Source organism: Zeus faber, assembly GCF_960531495.2.
Source record: "Zeus faber genome assembly, chromosome: 14".
Classification (NCBI taxonomy): Eukaryota; Metazoa; Chordata; class Actinopteri; order Zeiformes; family Zeidae; genus Zeus; species Zeus faber.
The window spans coordinates 31,892,095-31,912,519 of NC_137200.1; positions in this window are offsets into that span (position 1 = coordinate 31,892,095).

Consider the following 20,425-nt stretch of genomic DNA (forward strand, 5'->3'; position numbering starts at 1 on the left):
CTCTAAATTCTTATACACACTGTGATACAATTCATTGTGACATACATTATCAGCTTTTTTATTTTGCGCACACTTGAAATAAAGCAATGGTTACTTTTAATCATGCAATGCATTTAAAGTCCAAAGAGTATATTAGTCAATCTGATATCACTTTTAATTAGTTATTTTTATTCTATTTATCTATTTATTTTTATTTTATTTAATTATTTTTATTCTATTTATCTATTTAATTGTATTTTATCCTTTTTATTCTTTCTTCTAACTACTGAGAGTACAGAGTAGAGAGGGGGCTCACCAGCCCCTCTTGTCAGGAGGAGTTAACTAAATTCCACTCTTGTGTGAAGCACCACCCCTTGCTCCACCTCTTAAGTTTAGCAAAGACTTCCAGTATGGACTGGTCATCAGCGAGTGAACATCCTGTTTTGGCTCCCGTAGGGACAGCCCAGCTCAATGCAGTTACACGCACTCGTAAATCAAAGCTGTTTTCTCTCAGCAGTCGAAACACAAAACCTCTTTTCTTGCATCAAGAACCAGAGTCTCCCTTCACCCCAACAAGACCATCTGCTCTTTTAACCAGACAGGATTCACAGAAATCACCGCCACACACACCCCAAGCACAAAAAAGAAAAAGAAAAAACCCACACGCCAATCAAACAAATCACAAATCCTCCTTCCAATTCAGAGCAGGAGATTTTCTTTTCTTTTCTGGATGTGTTCATGTATGTGTAGGCAGACTGTGGCTCTAGTCCTTCAGAAGGCTCATTTTGTTATCAAATATATAAAGTCCTGTAAAGGTTCATATCCTTTATCAAATGCACAAACGTCCTTGGAAAAAAGGCTCATATATATTTATCAAAAGTCCTTAAAGAAAGGCTCATATATTTTTATCAAAAGTCCTTAAACAGGCTCATATATGTTTATCAACTTTACAAAGTCCGTATACAGGCTCATATATGTTTATCACTAAAGGGGCAAGAAATGTTTTTCTTTATGTATTATTCAACTGCTCACCACATATATATACCTATTTAATAACACATATATTCTATATCACATACACATACACAAAACATTACACAAAGCTCTTCACACATGTGGCACCTTCACACTCACACACACAAAAAGAAAAAAAGAAAAAGATATGTCTGACCAGCAGAACATCTAATCCCCAGAGACTTCAACAGCGCTTAGCTTTATGTTTTAGGTCGACTCATTTATACTTTTCTAATTTCATCAAAATTTTCACTTTGGCCAGACTTTTAAAATTTTACTTTGGCCATACTTTTAACAAATTCTTTTTAATCAGATTCTCTCATCATGCATGTTCACTAGTTCTCCAGAGCAGGTTCTGCCCTGTTTTTCCTCTCTTTTCTTTACAAACTTTATTTTTTAATCTTTTGAGCCATTAACTTGTAACTGTTTTTATTTCACTTTATCCTTTTCATCTTACTTTAGCTCAAACTTTATTTTTCATCTTTAGCCTTTAACTTGTAACTCTTTTTATTTGACTTTATCTTTTTCATCTCACTTTAGGCTTTTAACTTTTATCTCTTTTTCACTTTTCATCTTACTTCAGGCTTTTAACTTTTATCTCTGTTTCACTTTTCATATTTTTCATCTTACTTTTAGGCTTTTAACTTTTATCTCTTTTTTCACTTTACTTTCTTCTTTTTCATCTTTATTCATATAATTTTATTTTGAGTCAATTCCCCTGGCCAGGGTTATTTCCTCTTGTTTTTTCCTACCTAGATTTGACTATATTATATCTTCATTCGGCCAACTTTCACACAGCATTTAATGTACACATGTCTTACTGTTTAACGAGATACGGGCCCTGTCTTCGTTTATCTTGCATGGTTATTTAAATAACTTTTGGCTACTAGTTCTTCCATTCTACAATTACTTTTTATTTCTACTTTCTCAACATCTTTTAAGCCTTCAACTTTTACTTTTAACTTCATTTTTCATTTCTCTCATCCCTATTCTCTATTTCAACTTTTAACTTTTAGCTTTTATTTCTCTCATCTCTATTCTCTATTTCAACTCTTAACTTTTATTTCTCTCGTCTCTATTCTCTATTTCAACTTTTAACCTTTAACTTTTATTTCTCTCGTCTCTATTCTCTATTTCAACTTAATTCTCTTTTTCTTCACTTATTATTCTCTTATTCCCCTTATTTACGTCTTTTACATCTTAATTAACCCCAATTTAGACGGAAACTCACTTCACACATCAACACATCATCTCCATCACCGCATAATCTCAGTGTAGTCTCCCTGCCAAAAACATACTGCTCCAGCCCACATAACAGCTCAATTTTGTGAGAGGTCACTCACCCTGAGAGCGGCAGTTCGCTGGAGCAGGCAGCATCGGCAGATGAGGCCCAACAGATCCTGCTCGTGACGCCACTTTGTAGTTTAGTTTCTTGATGGGTGTGATGTGTTGAAGAATGAAGGAGTGACCGCTGACACTGACTCGAATAAAATAATAGTTTTATTACACAAATCAGCATCAAACCAGACTTGCCATGGATGTCCTGGGAGAGACCCGAGCCGGATGGAATCTCTGCCAAGTGACGCTCTGCACTCGCTTTTAAAGCTGTACAGAGATAACATACCATCTCTGGTTCCAACCCATAGGTGCCTGCTCAGCCTATGTCCTGTCATAAATCGAAACTTTTCCTCCTCTGGTCGAGCTGGAGGAATAAACAAAATTCCTCTCCCATAGGGCCTCTGAACAGAACCTTGACGTTCTCATTCTTAAGCAATAAATCTAATAATAACATAGTTAATATTATGACCGCACTATATCTCAGCTTTGGGAGCTCAGTGACCTATTCACCCAGAACCTTCCAGACACCTCAAATATAAATAAAGTAAGAGTCTATGTGACAAATACAGGCAAGAGGTCGCAGTGTATGTACATAAAATTAAAATGAGAAAATAATCCTAAAACGGAAACTAAAAAATGGAACATTGTAGCATTTCCAACAGAAGTAGTCTATTGCACAAGATATAGATATAAATATAAAGTGAAGGAGTGCCAGTGGATATGCACATGTAGTTGTGGTGATGTACATTTAATTGACATAGGTGACTACAAATGTTGCAGGTTGAGAAGCCTGATGGCCTGAGGGTAAAAACTATTTGTGAGTCTGGTAGTCTGTGCTCGGATGCTCCGGTAATGTTTACCAGACAGCAGCAGCGTGAACACTCCATAGCCTGGGTGGCTGTATTCCTTAATGATTTTCCGTGCTTTCCTAAGGCATCGTGTGTGGGAGATGCCTTGCACAGAGGGGAGGTGGCAGCCAATGATGCGCTCCTCTGTCTCTGCCTTGCGATCAGCAGCGGAGCAGCTGCCGTACCGGGCGGTGATGCAGCCAGTGAGAATGCTCTCAATGGTGCATCTGTAGAAGCTGGTGAGAGTCCTGACAGACATGCCAAACTTCTTGAGTCTCCTCAGTAAGAATAGGCGCTTTTGGGCAGTTTTTATTGCCGCGTCCGATTGCCTGGACCAGGAGAGGTCATCACTGATGAACACACCGAGGAACTTGAAGTAGGAGACTCTCTCCACTTCAGTTCCGTCGATGTGGATGGGGGCGTGCACCCCCTACATTCATTTCCTGTAGTCCACGATCATCTCTTTAGTCTTGCAGACGTTGAGAGAGAGGTTGTTATCCTGGCACCATGTTGCCAAGACGCTGACCTCCTCTCTGTAGGAGGACTCATCATTGTTGGAGATGAGACCTAGGAGGGTGGTGTCGTCCGCAAACATAAGATTCAAGATTCAAGATTCAAGATTGAAGATTTTTATTTGTCACATACATATACATACTTCCATACATATATGCAGTGAAATGTAATGCAACGCACCCGGTGATAGCACACAATAAGTCCTAGGAAAAAGTACAAAAATAAAAAAAATAAAAAGTAGAAAATTCCTTTCTAATAGACCGACTAACTGACTCCTAAAACGTAATACAGTAAGTGGAATACTTATAGAATAAGATAAAAAATATATAGAATAAAATACAATAAAAAATAAATTGAAATAAAATGGAATAGGTTGAAGGAATATGGCTATGTATATACAGATATGTGCATTTAAAGTGGCATGTGAATTAAAGTGGCATGTGAATGTGAATAGTGTGAGGTAGTGTTTGGGATAATACAGCACAGTATACAACAGTACGGCGCAGCAATACGGCATCACGAACAACCCTGAACAGTGATACAGTATGCGGTACAGTATGCTACATACAGTACAGTAGGTAGTGGAGCCTAGTGCATGGCTCAGTTAGGACCCCTGGTGAGGTCAGCGTTGACAGTTCTGATGGCTTGAGGGAAGAAACTCCGTCTCAGTCTCTCTGTTCTCGCTGCGTGACTGCGGAGGCGCTTGCCTGACCGCAGCAGCTGAAACAGTCCGTTGTTGGGGTGATGAGGATCCTTCATGATCCTACGGGCTCTGCTACTACACCTCCTGGTGTATAACTCCTGCAAGGGGGGGAGGGTAGTTCCAGTGGTACGTTCAGCTGAACGCACCACCCTCTGCAGGGCCCTCCTGTCCTGGGCAGTACAGTTCCCAAACCAGGCAGTGATGTTGCCTGTCAGGATGCTCTCCAAAGCTCCAGAGTAGAAGGACTTGAGGATCCTCACCGAGACCCGGAATTTCCTCAGCTGCCTGAGGTGGTAGAGACGCTGCCTCGCCTTTCTCACCAGAGTGTCTGTGTGAACAGTCCATGTTAAGTCCTCTGTGATGTGGACTCCCAGATATCTGAAGCTGCTCACCCTATCGACAGAAGTCCCATTAATCCACAAGGGCGCGTGCGTCCTCGATTGTGATCCACGCCTAAAGTCCACAATCAGCTCCTTGGTTTTGCTGACGTTCAGGTGGAGGCTGTTGTCCTGGCACCAGAGTGACAGGTCAGCCACCTCCTCGCGGTAGGCCTTCTCATCGCAGTCGGTGATCAGGCCCACGACCACGGTGTCGTCAGCAAACTTGATGATGGTGTTGGAGCGGGACCTGGCCACACAGTCATGTGTGTACAGGGAGTACAGTAGGGGGCTGAGGACGCAGCCCTGGGGGGATCCTGTATTCAGGGTGAGGGAGCTTGACATGTACTTCCCCACCTTGACCACCTGGGGGCGGCCTGTGAGGAAGTCCAGGATCCAGGTGCACAGCGGAGCATTCAATCCTAGCTCCAACAACTTGACAGCCAGTCTGGTGGGGACTATGGTGTTGAAAGCTGAACTATAATCAATGAACAGCATTCTCACATAGGCCCCCTTCTGGCCATCCAGGTGCGTGAGCGTGGTGTGCAGTACCTGGGAGACCGCGTCATCCGTGGATCTGTTCTGCCGGTACGCGAACTGCAACGGGTCCAAGGTGCGGGGGAGGGAGGCGCAGATGTAATCCTTAATCAGCCTCTCGAAACACTTCATGACCACCGAGGTGAGGGCCACCGGACGGTAGTCATTCAGGCAGGTTGGAGAGGCGATCTTCGGGACAGGAAGGACGGTGGACCTCTTGAAACAGGATGGGACCACTGATTCAGCCAGGGAGATGTTGAATATTGTGGTGAACACCGGAGCTAGCTGGTTAGCACAGGTCTTCAGTACTCGTCCAGATATGCCGTCTGGGCCCGCAGCTTTCCTGGTGTTCACCCGCATCAAAGCCCTCCTGACCTCGTGCACGGACACTGAGAGTGCGCGCTCATCCCCAGCGGTGTAACTCCAATTAGCCGGCGAGCTAGCGGTGCTGCTGCCAGACTCGAACCGCGCATAAAAGGAGTTCAGTTGGTTGGCCAGGGAGGCGTCCGCACTCGTGGCTGGGGAGGAGCTGCTCTTGTAGTTAGTTATTGTTCGCAGCCCCTCCCACAAGCGTCTGGTGTCCCCCCGCTCCATCTGCAGCTCCACGGTGTCTCTGTACGTCCGTTTGGCGTCCCTCACCGCCCTCCGCAGATTGTACGACGCCGCTTTGTAGTTGTCCATGTTACCAGATACAAGTCCGTCGTTGTAAGCGGCCGTGCGCGCATTCAGAGCGCAGCGGATAGATTTATCAACCCATGGTTTCTGGTTTGGAAATATCCGAACTTTCACCGTGGGAACGATTTCATCCGCGAGCGTAGCCACAAAACTCAATACAACCTCCGTAAACTCGCTGACGTCACTTGAACTCGCTTGGAACACGTCCCAGTCTACGTCAGTCAGAGCGTCCTGAAGCGCAGCCTCTGATTGGTCCGTCCACCGCTTCACTTCCCTCGTCATCACCAGATCCCGCGCGATCAGAGGCCTGTAAACAGGAAGCAGCGAGATCGCGGCGTGATCTGATTTCCCGAAAGCAGGAAGCGACACGGGCTTGTATCCGTTCTTGTAAGGAGTGTAACAATGGTCCAGAGTTCTGTCTCCCCTGGTGGCACACGTGATGTGTTGGTGGAAATTCGGCAGAACTTTTTTCAGGTTGGCCCTGTTAAAGTCCCCAGTCACCACCACAGCCGCGTTGGGATGTCTGTTCTGAAATCCGCACAACACATCGTGCAGAACCGACAGAGCTGCGTCGGTGTCCGCTTGCGGTGGGATATAAACGGCTGTAATGATGACCGTGCTGAATTCCCGGGGGAGATAAAATGGACGGCATAGTATGGTCAGCTGTTCCAGGTTCGGCGAGCAGGAGTGGGAGAGGAATTTGGTGTTGTTGGCGTTACACCAGCGGTTGTTTACCATTAGGCAGACGCCTCCACCTTTGGATTTCCCCGACTCTCCCGTTCTGTCGCCGCGGAACACGGAGAAGGCCTAAGGATGGTGTTGGTGCTGTGCGTGGCCACACAGTCATACAGGAGGAGAACAGAGCATACAGGAGGGGACTGAGTACGCAGCCCTGCGGGACTCCGGTGCTCAGGGTCAGTGCAGAGGAGAAGTTTCCCGTTCTCACCACCTGGGGTCTGCCCGTCAGGAAGTCCAGGATCCAGTTACAGAGGGAGGTGTTATGACCCAGGATCCTGAGCTTGGGAATAAGTTTAGCGGGCACAATTGTGTTGAATGCTGAGCTGTAATCTACAGACAGGGGGATGGTAGCTCAGGCGGTAGAGCTGGTAGTCTAGTGCTCTAAAGGTTGCTTGTTCGATCCCAGGCTCCTCCTGCTAGCATACTGTAGTGTCCTTGAGCAAGACACTTAACCCCTAATTGCTCCTGATGGCTGCATCCGTCGGTGTTTGAACAATTGTAAGTCGCTTTGGATAAAAGCGTCTGCTAAATGTAATGTAATGTAAAAACAGCATCCTCACGTATGTGTTCCTCTTGTCCAGGTGGGAGAGGGTGGTGTGCACTGCCAGGGCAATGGCGTCGTCCGTAGATCTGTTCAGGCAATATGCAAATTAAAGGGGGTCCAGGGTGTCAGGAAGGGAGGAGCAGAAAGGGGTTCTGTGTGGACATCACCATTAACCATGCCAAAGGAAAGTTGATCATCTGGTAATATTTAGATAAAACTTTCCTCATATTAGACCCATTGAAGTCGCCAACAACGATAGAAGCTGCATGAGGGTTAGCGTTCTCCAGTCCATTAATTACTCCGTAAAGGTCCTCTAACGTGCACGTTTTATCCGCCTGGGGATATTATGACTGCCGTGATTATAGCGGAGCTGAATTCCCGCAGGAGGTAGAAGGGATGGACCTTTATAGTTAAGAGCTCCAGGTCCAGGGAGCAGTGTTTTGAATGTACTGATAAATCCAAACCCCAGCAAGAGTTAACCATAATGCAGACCCCACCGCCTCTGTGTTTACCTGACTCTGTGGTTCTGTCGTGCCGGTAGATTTATCTGATTATATAAACAATATGGCGTTTAATATTAATTACAATTGTATTAAATAGATAATTATCTTGCAAGGGCACCACCTTCATTTTGCTTATTCAAAGTAAACTAATGTATGTAATTTAAGTAAATCAATCAGTAAATCTCATATCTGAAGTGTGCGGTTTGTTTCAATGTCAGTGATAGCAATACTAAGGGGAGCTAAATATCACAAAACAACATATTTTATAATAAAAGAAGCATTTATTTATTATCTGAAATACTTGGCAAGAAAATTTAAAGAAATGAAAAATAAAGAATGAAAGGATAGAAAAATCAATAAAAATAGATAGGGAAACCATTAAAAAAAATAAAGTCACCGCTGATTGGCAGTAATGGAGAGAATGTGTGATTACAGATATAATAAAGGGACCAGGTGATTAAATATAATTCTAATCTAAAGGTTACGCAGCCACTTCATGAATCGGACACTTGTTCTCCTGTGCGAATACACGGATGTTTCTTAAGAGATCCTGATCGGCTAAATCCTTTTCCACACTGTTGACATTTGTACGGCTGTTCTCCTGTGTGAATAATCTGATGTTGGCTGAGACATTCTGATCGACTGAATGCCTTCCCACACTGTTGACATTCGTACAGCTTTTCTCCTGTGTGCACACGACGATGTTTCTTGAGATCTCCTGTGCGACTAAATCCTTTCCCACACTGTTGACATTTGTATGGCCGTTCTCCTGTGTGAATGACTTCATGTTCCCGAAGATTTCCTGGTCGTCTGAATCCTTTCCCACACTGTTGGCATTTGAACGGCCGTTCTTCTGTGTGAATAACCTGATGTATCTGGAGACTTCCTAATCGTCCGAATCCTTTTCCGCACTCTTGACATATGTATGGTCGTTCTCCTGTATGAATATGCTGATGTTTCTTGAGATTTCCTAATTGTTTGAATCCTTTCCCACACTGTTGACATATGTACTGCCGTTCTGCTGTGTGAATAACCTGATGTTCTTGGAGATTTCTTGCTCCTCTGAATCCTTTACCACACTCTTGACATTTGAATGGCCGTTCTCCTGTATGGATATATTGATGGTACTTGAGACTTCCTGATTGTTTGAATCCTTTTCCACAGTGTTGACATTTGTACCGCAGTTCTTCTGTGTGAATATGCTGATGTTTCTTGAGATTTCCTAATTGTTTGAATCCTTTCCCACACTGTTGACATTTGTACGGCTGTTCTCCTGTGTGAATAACCTGATGGTTCTTGAGATTTCCTGATTGTTTGAATCCTTTTCCACACTGTTGACATTTGTATGGCAGTTCTTCTGTGTGAATATGCTCATGTCTCTTGAGATTTCTTAACTGTTCAAATCCTTTCCCACACTGTTGACATTTGTATGGCCACTCTCCCATGTGAATAACCTGATGTTCCGGGAGCTTTCCTGAACTTCTGAATCCTTTCCCACACTGTTCACATTTCTGCTCTTCTGTGTGAATACGCTGATGTTTTTTGAGACCTACTGATGAACTGAATCCCTTCCCACACTGTTGACATTTGTACAGTAGTTCTCCTGTGTGAATAACCTGATGTACCTGGAGATTTCCTGATCGTCTCAATCCTTTCCCAGGCGGTTGACGTTTGTACCGCGGTTCACCTGTGTGAATATGCTGATGTTTCTTGAGACATACTGATCGATTGAATCCCTTCCCACACTGTTGACATTTGTATGGTCTATCTCCTGTGTGGATACGCTGATGAATCTTGTGTTCAGTTGATGGAAATCGCTCGGTCTGGACCAACAGGGATTTCACTCCTGGAAGAAGAGAGGGAGAGAAAGAAATGGAATGAAATCATTTTGGATGTTCGGTAAAAACATGTAAAGTAGTTAAAGGCTCCAGGACAGTTCAGGCAACAATGACAAAAGGACAGCTGCCAACACAAAACAGAACAAAAAGGTGCCATGATTTGCCTTTGCATGTCATTTTCTGTAGCGGCTGCTGAGGCCAAATTTTTCGGCGTGGTTCGTAGTTTATAGTTCATCGACTCACCCCTGATTGCCATTGGTCCAAATGTCACATAGCTGTTAAAGTCACAGTTGAAAGGCATTGTGGGACTGGTGTTCAACGTTCTATTTCCGGTTCATACAATAACAAAAAGAGCTGGCATCACATATCACTGAGCTGAGTGAAATTACGTCTTTGAAGGCAGCGCTTGTGCGAGGAAATCCTCATCTGTTGGATGCAGCATGAAAGGATATTAAGATATTAAGGATATTAAATGTCCAACAACTTTGGCATGACATTGCTCATAAGTTGGTGATAAGGTTAACCATTTATGGGATTTATGTTTTTAAATAAAAAAAAAAATTCTTAAAAACTACAAAAGACAAAGGAATCATTCAGATATGTTGTTTTTATTTTAACAATAAAAAAAACAAACAAACAAGTTTTCCATACAAGAATATTTCCATATTGGGATTAATAAAGTGCACAACGTTACTTTAGAGTAACTTTCACCAAATTGAACTTTTCTTTTATAAGAAGGTGCCTCTTGGAAAAAAATGTGTTCCATCCCTGATGGAAAAAAAAAAATCACTGTCAAAACCAGACATAGTTGACTTGCATACTAAATAACAAAATCATACACAAGGTGCTTGTAATCTGTTTTTGTAATGTCTAAATTTTGTATTTATTTTTTTTGCAAGAAACAAGCCTGTCTACTGCCTCTGACCTGAGGCATGCCCTGTGGCATGTTACAATGCCCCCATCACATGAAAGACCCTCTCTGAGGGGGCATTTGTACCAGGGATAGAGGTAGTTCTTGGCCAGATTACTGAGCCTTGGGAAGTATGCTTGTGGTGCTTCCACCACTGAAGTGGATCAGTGTCAGGGGACAAGTAGGTTGCCAGCTCAGTTTAAAATTTGTCTGCCTCTGAATGGGAGGAAGCACTTTCTGGCATTTTCTTCTTGGAGAAGCTTGCTCAAGTTTTTTTTCTTCTTTGGCTCAGGTTAGTGGCACGGTGGCGCAGTGCATTGCACTGCTGCCTCACAGCAAGAAGGTCCTGGGTTTGATTCCCGCCTGGGGCACTGTTGGCACCGTGCTCCGGCGGGTTATCTCCCAAATAGGAGCCTTTCTGTGTGGAGTTTGCATGTTCTCCCCGTGCTCACATGGGGTTTCCTCCACCTCACGTCAGTAAGGACCCCAACCAAAAACATGCACACAACATCGTCTCACCAGTGATGGACACTTATTACTGTGCCCCCAGAGGAAGGACAAGCCAGGATGGGTCAAATGCAGAGGAACCATTTCACCGGCCACCATCAAAGCGTGTCTGTGTGTTGCGTGACAAATAAAGACTGTTTCTTTTCTTGGTACAGCTGGGCCAGGCTGTGGTGTTATTTTGTCAGCAGGCAGAGACATCAGCTCTGTGACAGCTCTTTTCTAAATTGTTCTACCTTGTCACAGGCAATGTAAGTTGTCTGGAACCTAGGATCCTCACTGAGGCCATGTCTAAGATATAATCTGTGACAGGGTCACTGTAGTTGTCATTAAGGTACCCCAGGATGTTTTTTTTAGCTCAGTGTCTCAGCTCCTCTGGCTGTAGGGGACTGCTTCTGAACACATGGAGCACGAGTTTGATGTAGGAGCTGCTGACATAAGTCTCCCCAGACAGGGCCTCAGGGAAGTCCTGCAGTAATTTCATAGCATTATTCAATGATTAATACATCTATGTCCTGCCATGTGGGCCCTCTTTCATCTTTTGCCTTGAATTCCACATGGTTGGGGAGCCTGTGATTAACTGATAAGTGGGTAGACTAAGCTCAGCCTGTACTACATCCTCCCCCCCCCCCCCCCTCAACTGAAGGAAAAAGCACTAACAACCTTTTTACGAACCTCAATGGCACGTTCAATCTGTGGGTGTTTCACACCATTCTCGTGTGAAAAGAATGAAAGAAGAAACAATCAATACTGTGACATGGACTATATTCACACAGGCTTATATATAAATGTCATAAAAGTATTTTTTTCTGTTAGAAAAAATGTTTCACCTTAAAAAAAGTTGATGCATACAAAAGGACTGAGTGTGCTATACACCTACCAGCCACAACATTAAAACCACCACTAATATTGTGTAGCTCCTCCCCGTGCTGGCAAAACAGCTCTGACGCGTGGAGGGATGGACTTCACAACACCTCTTAAAAGGTGTCCTGTGGTATCTGGTACCAAGACTTTAGCAGCAGATCCTTTTAGTCCCGGAAATGTGAGGTGGGGCCCCGATGGATCGGGCTTGTTGTTCCAGCATATCCCCCAATGTTCCATCGGATCAGACCCTAACTCCGGCCATTCACATGATGTAGAAGAAAACGTGATTCATCGTACCTTCTACCATTGCTCCATGGTCCAGTTCTGATGCCCAAGTGCCCATTGTAGGAGCTTTCAGTGGTGGACAGGGGTCAAAATGGGCACTCTGACCGGTCCCATATGCAGCAAGCTGCGATGCACTGTGTGTTCTGACACCTTTCTATTATAGCCAGCATTAACTCTTTCGCCAATTTGTGGTACAGTAGCTTTTCTGTGGGATCGGGGTAGACTTCGCTCCCCACATCAATGTGACTTGGGAGTCCATGATCCTGTTCACCAGTTGTCCTTCCTTGGACCCCTTTTGATAGGTTCTAACCACTGCATACCGGGAATACCCAACAAGACCTGCCGTTTTGGCGCAGATCCGCACGCTTGCCCAATTTTCCTGCTTACAAGACATCCACTTCAAGAACTGACTGTTCACTTGCTGCCTAATATATCCCACCTCTTGACAGGTGCCTTTGGAACAAGATGAGAAATGTTATTCACTTCACCTGTCACTGGTTTTAATGTTGCGGCCGATCGCTGTATATGTAATATAATAATAATAATAATTATAACTAACAACTTATATTTGTATAGCGCCTTTCAAAGAACCCAATGTCGCTTTACAGGAGAGGGGCAAGGGGGAGGCAGATTAAGGGAGAGAGGAGCAAAAACAAAACAAAGGAATAGCTTAACTAACTAACTAATGGGGAAAGGCCATGGTGAAAAGGTGGGTCTTGAGGGTTGTTTTGATAGTGTCCAGGGTTGGGGGGTTACGGATTACGGGAGGGAAAGAGTTCCAGAGGGTGGGGGCTGCCACGTTGAAAGCTCTGTCTCCGAAAGTTCGTAATCTGGTATGGGGGATGGACAGCAGACCCATGGTGATGAATGATCTGGCCGAGGGGGAACAGGTAGATGGTGAAGAGTGTTGGACGGAGCACAGAGCCTTGAGGGACGCCATGGTTGACTGGGGCATGGGGAGCCGTTGATGTTGACAAACTAAGTTCAGTTTGATGGATATGATTGAAACCATGAGAGCTGCATCAGTGATGCCGAGGAGTTCAGATAGGCGTTTGAGGAGGATTGTGTCTGAAACCGTGTCAAAAGCAGCGGAAAGGTCCAGGAGGATGAGGATACTGATGTTACCGGAGTCTGCAGCGAGGAGGAGGTCGTTGGTGATCTTGATTAGGGCGGTCTCTGTGCTGTGGTGTGCTCTGTAAGCTGACTGCAGGGGTTCATAGAGCTCATGGTTGGACAGAAGTTGATGGAGCTGGGCGGCCACTGCTCTTTCCAGGACCTTACTGAGGAATGGAAGGTTGGAGATCGGCCGGTAGTTGTTAAGATCGTCAGGGTCCAGACCGGGCTTCTTCAGGATGGGAGTGATGGAGGCAATTTTGAGACTGGGGGGAACTGTATCAGATGCTAGGGAGGAGTTGATTATGTCTGTGACGGAGGGGCAGAGGTCAGGAAGGCAGGCTTTCACCAACACTGTTGGCATAGGGTCCAGGGAGCAGGTGGAGGCTTTGGTCACCAACCTCGAGACTAGTGAAACATCCACTAGGAAGAAGGAAGAGAGAGAGCCATGGGGGGCGGAGGGGGGCAGCTGAGGGCACACTGCCCAGTGTCTGGGACACGTTGGGAGGAGAGGGGGCAGGAACCAGGAGTTGTTGGTGAATGATGTCCACTTTAGCCTGGAAAAAGTTCAGGATTTTGGTGCAGAGGTCAGGGGCATCGGCAGTGTGGGAGGCAGCAAGGGGGTGGAGCAGACGGTTTATGGTGGTGAATAGTGCTCTGGAGTGGTTTTGCTGAGAGCCAATAAGGGTAGAGTAGTAATTGATCTTTGTCCTGGAGAGTTCCTCGTTGTAGGACAGCACATGGTCTTCAAAGAACGGTGGACAGTGAGGCCAGTTCACTTGTAGAGCCGCTCTAACCGGCAACTGGTGGCCTTCATGATGCGGAGATTGGTGGTGAACCAGGGGGCAGGGCGGGTATAGCATACAGTCCGGGAATTAATGGGGGCCAGAGAGTCCAGGCTACTGGATAGAGCAATGTTATAGTAGGCGACTAGGCCGTCTGGCAAGGTGTCAGCGGGAGCCAGGGCCATGAGGGTCGCAAGCAGGTCAGATAGAGCTGGTGCACCCACTAACCTATTATTCCTGAAGGTGATGGGGCTTCAGACAGCTGGTGTGCACGTGATGCCCATTGTGATGACGTCGACGTGCAACACGTAAGTGCGCAAAGGATGATATTACAGGAATATCACAAGCGCCAGTGGAATCCGAGCGAATAAACTTGTGTCGGGATGCTCTGTGTATATCGCGGGGGGGGGGGGCGTAAGACTCCAACTGATTTAATAACGTCGAGACAGAAGGGCGCATTTTGGAGAAATATGTATGAATTTGATCAAAATGAAATTAATATTTCATAAAGGTCTTAAAATCAACTTTTAAACAAGTACATTTACTAAGTTTCAATCATTAAGAATGTTTATGATGGCTTCTTTAATGTACCAACTTTTATCTTTAAAAGGACTATTCAGACAAATAAATGCAATTATGCTTTGCCATTTAGACACTTACCGATGGTGTTGTGCAGTTTGTGTCCAAAGCACTGGAGGTTGAACCACTCGTTCCGTCTCAGAGCTCATGTAAGCATCACTGTCTGTAGTCGTGCAGACGGGTCCGTCTTCCCTGAGGTTCTAGGAACCCAACGCATCTTTGAGCGTCATGGGGATTATTTCCCCGGTGTGGTCAATAGGGAAGCGAGCTGTTTGGAGGCAGAAACTTTGCAGAGTCGTCTGTAATATTATGCACTGTCAAACTCATGTAGGGCTGCATTGTTTGACTGGACAATAGGTCTATCATAGTAGCGTAAAACAACACATCCTTGACCTGCTTTGCGATTTTTTATTTTTCACATGTACAGTTGTATAGATGGGGCAGGGCAACTTCAGCAAAATGCTTTCGGCTTGGTAGCTCCTATCTGGGGTTGATAATATTCAGCATGTGCATGAACCCAGGTTTTTCAACTGTATATACGGGCACCACATCTTGTGAAACGACACCGGATCTGTAATGTCTTTCCACCGGGGCGCCTTCCTCTCAGATGGGATACTATGGGAAAAAGATTGCGCAAATGTGACCTGCTTGTAAGCAGGTGATTTAGGGCGGGAGCTGTCTTGTGCAACTCGCAGTGCCACACACTTCTCCTACTCAGTTGTGTGCCTCTGTTTGAGATGCCGGAATAAATGAGTCGTGCTGCTGATTTTGCCACAAACTTTAGAAAAACTTTGCTCGAGGTCAGACACTGCAAAACCTAACCACTTCCAGTACAGTTTTTGGGAACAAACGCCTCACTTTTATTCTCGCGGGCTGCCATGTTAAGATTTTAGGCCTATGGACTACGGGAGCTCAGGACTGTGGTGGCGGGTGCGTACCGTTATTATCCAAGTTAAAGTGAATATTTATTTTCATTTTTAATATTGTCCTAAACATGAATTAATGAATAAAATTGTTTTATCGCCCAGCTCTACTTGAATGTGCCTGAAATGTTCCAGAGGCTGATTGCACCATCTACAGCTTAAAACAGAAGTTGTCCTTTTATTCTTCTACACCATTCCTCTGACAAAGGAGAATGCCAGTGAAAGGTGGGTGTCTGCTCTTATTTCAGTATATGTATAAAAAAACAAACAAAAGAAAACCCCATCTTGAATATTGCTGTTCTAATTATTTCTCTTTACAGACACCGTGGCGCATGTTCTCCCTGTGCTCACATGGGGTTTCCTCCACCTAACGTCAGTAAGGACCCCCACAAAAACATTCACATATCATCGTCTGAACAGCGATGGACACTCGTTACCAGCTCCCCGGGCGCGTCGACAAATGCTGCCCACTGCTCCTGGCTGGCCCCCCCGGAGGAAGGACAAGCCAGGATGGGTTAAATGCAGAGGCCTCATTTCACTGGCCACCATCCAAAGCATGTGTATGTGTGTGTGTTGTAGTGTGGTGTGTTGCATGATAATTAAAGATTCTTCTTCTTAATTAATGGTGTAATGTACAGATGACCCCCACGGTTCGGCTCACATGTGAACAGCGGACCAACAGTGAGATGTGCGTGACCCAGCACAGGGTTCACTGGGTTTTTTGTTAAGTTCAAGTAGGAAAATGAGGAAAAAAACATAAATCTGAACCAGGAAGAAGAAGAAGAAAAAAAAAAAACCCACACGTCTTTACAACCCAGGTCCCCATGTGACTGTGGATGAATGCCAAGTTGCATTTCGTGGGCTGTGTCCATCCAGACAATGCATACTAAGCAAGCTGTTAAAATAGGGCATTAAGATATGGGCAGCATGTGATGCCTAGTCCAGCTATGCCTGGAATATTTATTTTTTGTGGGCTATTAAGATGTTCAGAGGACCAACACAAAGAAGCTGGGTCATAAACCTGGGTAACTGTTCAATTGTGTGGTGTATGTGCTGAGTATGAGTTTTGGCACTGGGAGAGATAGGAGGTGAGTCACGACCGGATCGATCCGGGGGCGCAGCAGGCCAGGGAGCCACCATGCAGACCCCCTCCCCCCGGACCCAAATGCGCCCCAGTGTGCCCACCTCCCGTACCTGGTGGCAGCCAGGGTAACTTTGGGTATGGGTATACCTCGGGTTGTCCTATGTGTCGATTTTTACTGCAGGGTCTGGTATATATGCTCTTTTTACTTCTGCTCAATGTATAACTTTCTAGACTGGGGTCAACCTCCTTCAGGGGTGTCATGATCTCCGCTTTCATCTACCTTCCCCCCCCTCTCCTTACCTGTCTCATTAGCCCAAATCCATTCACCTGCGCACACAGCTGTTCCCGATCAGCAATCAAGCCACTATATATAGCCTCTCTCACCAGTCACCCATTGCCAGATTGCTTTCGATGCTTGCACCAGACTCTCCAGCGTTCTCCGGATTGATTCCCCGCTACCAACTCTGCCTTGCTCCAACCACGTATCCTGCCTGCCCCCCCGCCTGTCTTCTGTCTGCGCTCCCGGTTATCGAACCTGCCTGTCCCCGACGACTTATCCTGCCTGCCCCCTGCCTGTCTTCCGTCCGCTCTACAAATAAAAGACATTACCAAATATCCCTGCCTGTTTTTGTGCTGCAATTGGGTCCTAACCACACCCGTTACAGTACAATCTGGCCAACAATGGACCCAGCACACAACCCCAAGTCGCTGGCACGCCTGGGAAGGGTGGAGTCACAGCTCCAACACTAGGAGGCTGTCCTAGCCTCCACCTCAGCTGACGTTCAGCTAGCAGCGGCTAGCCAGGAGCAAGGGCTCACCACGCTAGACTCCCAGGTTCAGCAGCTCGCCATCGCTCTCGGTCAGTTCATCCCGCCGCCTGCTTCCCCGGACCCACCTCCACCAGCACCGGCCCAGCCTGGGTACTCCCTTGAGCCCCAGGTGGGGGTTCCTGAACGCTACGCCGGAGATGCAAATGGCTGTAGTCCGTTCATCACAAACTGTTCCATCCTCTTCGCTCTGCAGCTCCACACCTTCGCCTCTGAGGATGCCACGGTGGCACCGTAAATCACCTGACGGGCCGCGCTCGGCTGTGGGGAACGGCCGAGTGGGAATGACGCACACCAGCCTGCTCCTCCTTCCACGCCTTCACCGCCGAGCTCCGCAAGGTGGTTGGGGTGACATCACGAGGTCCCGATGCTGCTGGTGGTCTCCTGGGTCTCAGTCAAGGGTCCCACTCCGTGGTCGATTACGCGATTGACTTCCGCACCCAGGCTCGACTGAGCGAGTGGAACCCGGCAGCCCAGATTGACGCGTTCCTGATGGGATTAGCAGAGTACGTGAAGGATGAGCTAGTTTCCCACAACCAGCCCACCTCTCTCGATGGCATCGTTGAGCTTGCTTCCCGTATTGACCGATGCATCCAGGCCCGGCAGCGAGAGAGGCGTCAGAGGCAAGTGGAGCGCCGCCCAGCAACCCGTCTTCCAGGTTCCTCCGGGCCGCCAGCTCTTCTGGCCCATCAACCCACGAGTGAGGCCTCTCCCATGCAGGTTGGCCGGGCCAGCCTCACCCCGGAGGAGAAGGAGAGACGCCGGGTGGGGAACCTTTGCCTCTACTGCGGTCTAGCTGGACACTACATCTCCGGGTGTCCGGTAAAAGGGCCGGGTTCGCCAGTGAGGGAGGAGGTCCTGGTGAGCCACACCTCCAAACCCTCCTCCAACCTACGCCCCCTGTGCCAGGCTCAGCTGCTGCTGCCCCAATGCTCACATTCCCTCGCCATACTTATTGACTCTGGTTCTGATGTTAACATCATTGACGATAACCTAGCACAGCAGCTGGGTGTTGGTCGAGTTCTCCTGCCTTCTGCGGTTCCTGCCACTGCCCTGGGTGGCCGTCTCCTGGGGACAGTCACCCATCAGACGGTGCCCATCCGCATGCTCCTGTCCGGCAACCACCACGAGCGGTACAGTTCTGCATCCTGCACTCACCTCGTCACCCTCTCCTCCTAGGGTTCCCCTGGCTCGGGCGTCACAACCCACACCTCGACTGGACCACAGGGGCTATTCTGGGATGGAGTCCTGCGTGCCATCAGGTCTGCCTGAAGCAAGCCGCCGCACCTCAGCCATCCACCAGCTCCAGCTCCGCACCCGACATGTTGGGGGTCCCCGCCGAGTATCTCGACTTCAGGGAGGTCTTCAGCAAGGCCAAGGCGACATCCCTTCCCCCGCACAGGCCATACGATTATTGCCATTGACCTCCAGCCCGGCTCCACCCCCCCAGAGGCCTGTACTCCCTGTCCGCCCCGGAGAAAGAGGCCATGGACACCTATATTAACGACGCTCTGGCGGCTGGCATCATCCGTCCCTCCTCGTCCCTGGCGAGGGCTGGCTTCTTCTTCCTGGAGAAGAAGGACAAGTCGCTTCACCCCTGTATTGACTATCGTGGTCTCAACGTCCTGATCTTCTCCGATCCCAAGCTGAGCACGTCCACCATGTCCAGGCGGTCCTGCAGCGCCTCCTGGAGAACTCACTCTTCGTCAAGCGGAGAAGTGTGAGTTTCACGCCCCGTCCGTCTCCCTCCTGGGGTACGTCATTGGGAGGGGGACCATCCAGATGGACTCCACCAAGGTCTCCACCGTCACCACCTGGGCCGCCCTGGACTCCCGCAAACAACTCCAGCGCTTTCTCCGTTTTTCCAACTTCTATCGGAGGTTCATCCGAGGCTACAGCATGGTGGCTGCCCCTCTCACAGCCCTAACCTCCTCCAAGGTGCCGTTTCTGTGGTCCGCCGCCGCCAACGACGCCTTCCTGGCCCTGAAGGCACGGTTCACTTCACCCCCCATTCTGGTACTGCCTGACCCCGAACGGCAGTTCATGATTGAAGTGGACGCCTCCGACGTGGGAGTCGGAGCTGTTCTGTCCCAGAGAACCGCCACCAACCAGAAACTTCATCCCTGCGCCTTCTTCTCCAGGCGTTTGACCCCGGCTGAGAGGAACTACGACATCGGGAATAGGGAGCTTCTCGCCGTCAAATTGGCCCTGAAGGAGTGGCGACACTGGCTAGAGGGAACCCAGCTGCCGTTCCTGGTGTGGACTGACCACAAGAACCTGGAGTATATCCAGTCCGCCAGGAGGCTGAACTCCCGTCAGGCTCATTGGGCGCTCTTCCTAACCAGATTCAATTTCACCCTCTCCTATCGGCCGGGGTCACGCAATGTCAAACCCGACGCCCTATCCTGGCAGTTCCAGGAGGAGGAGGAAGACGCTGCTGACCCGACACCATTCTGCCGTCCTCCCGTCAAGTCGCCACACTCACCTGGGAGGTGGAAGAGAGAGTCAGAGCCGCCGCCCAGGACCAACCCGGACCCAGAGCATGTCCGCCCGACCGTCTGTTCGTTCTGCCTGACCTCCGCTCCGAGGTTCTCCAGTGGGCCCACAACTTCCGACTCACCTGCCACCCGGGGATCCAGTGGACGAAGGAGGTCGCCAGTGTCGCTTCTAGTGGCCCTCCCTGGGTGATGACGTCCGAGGGTTCGTCAATGCCTGCCCCACCTGTAACCAGCATAAACCCTCTCTTCTTGCTCCTGCCGGTCTTCTACACCCACTGCTGGTTCCTCATCACCCCTGGTCTCACATCTCTGTGGACGTCGTCACCGGTCTGCCACCGTCTAGCGGCAACACTCCTATCCTGACCGTGGTGGACTGGTTCAGCAAGATGGCTCACTTCATGCTTCTACCGAAGCTCCCGTCAGCCAAGGGCACTGCCGAGCTATTG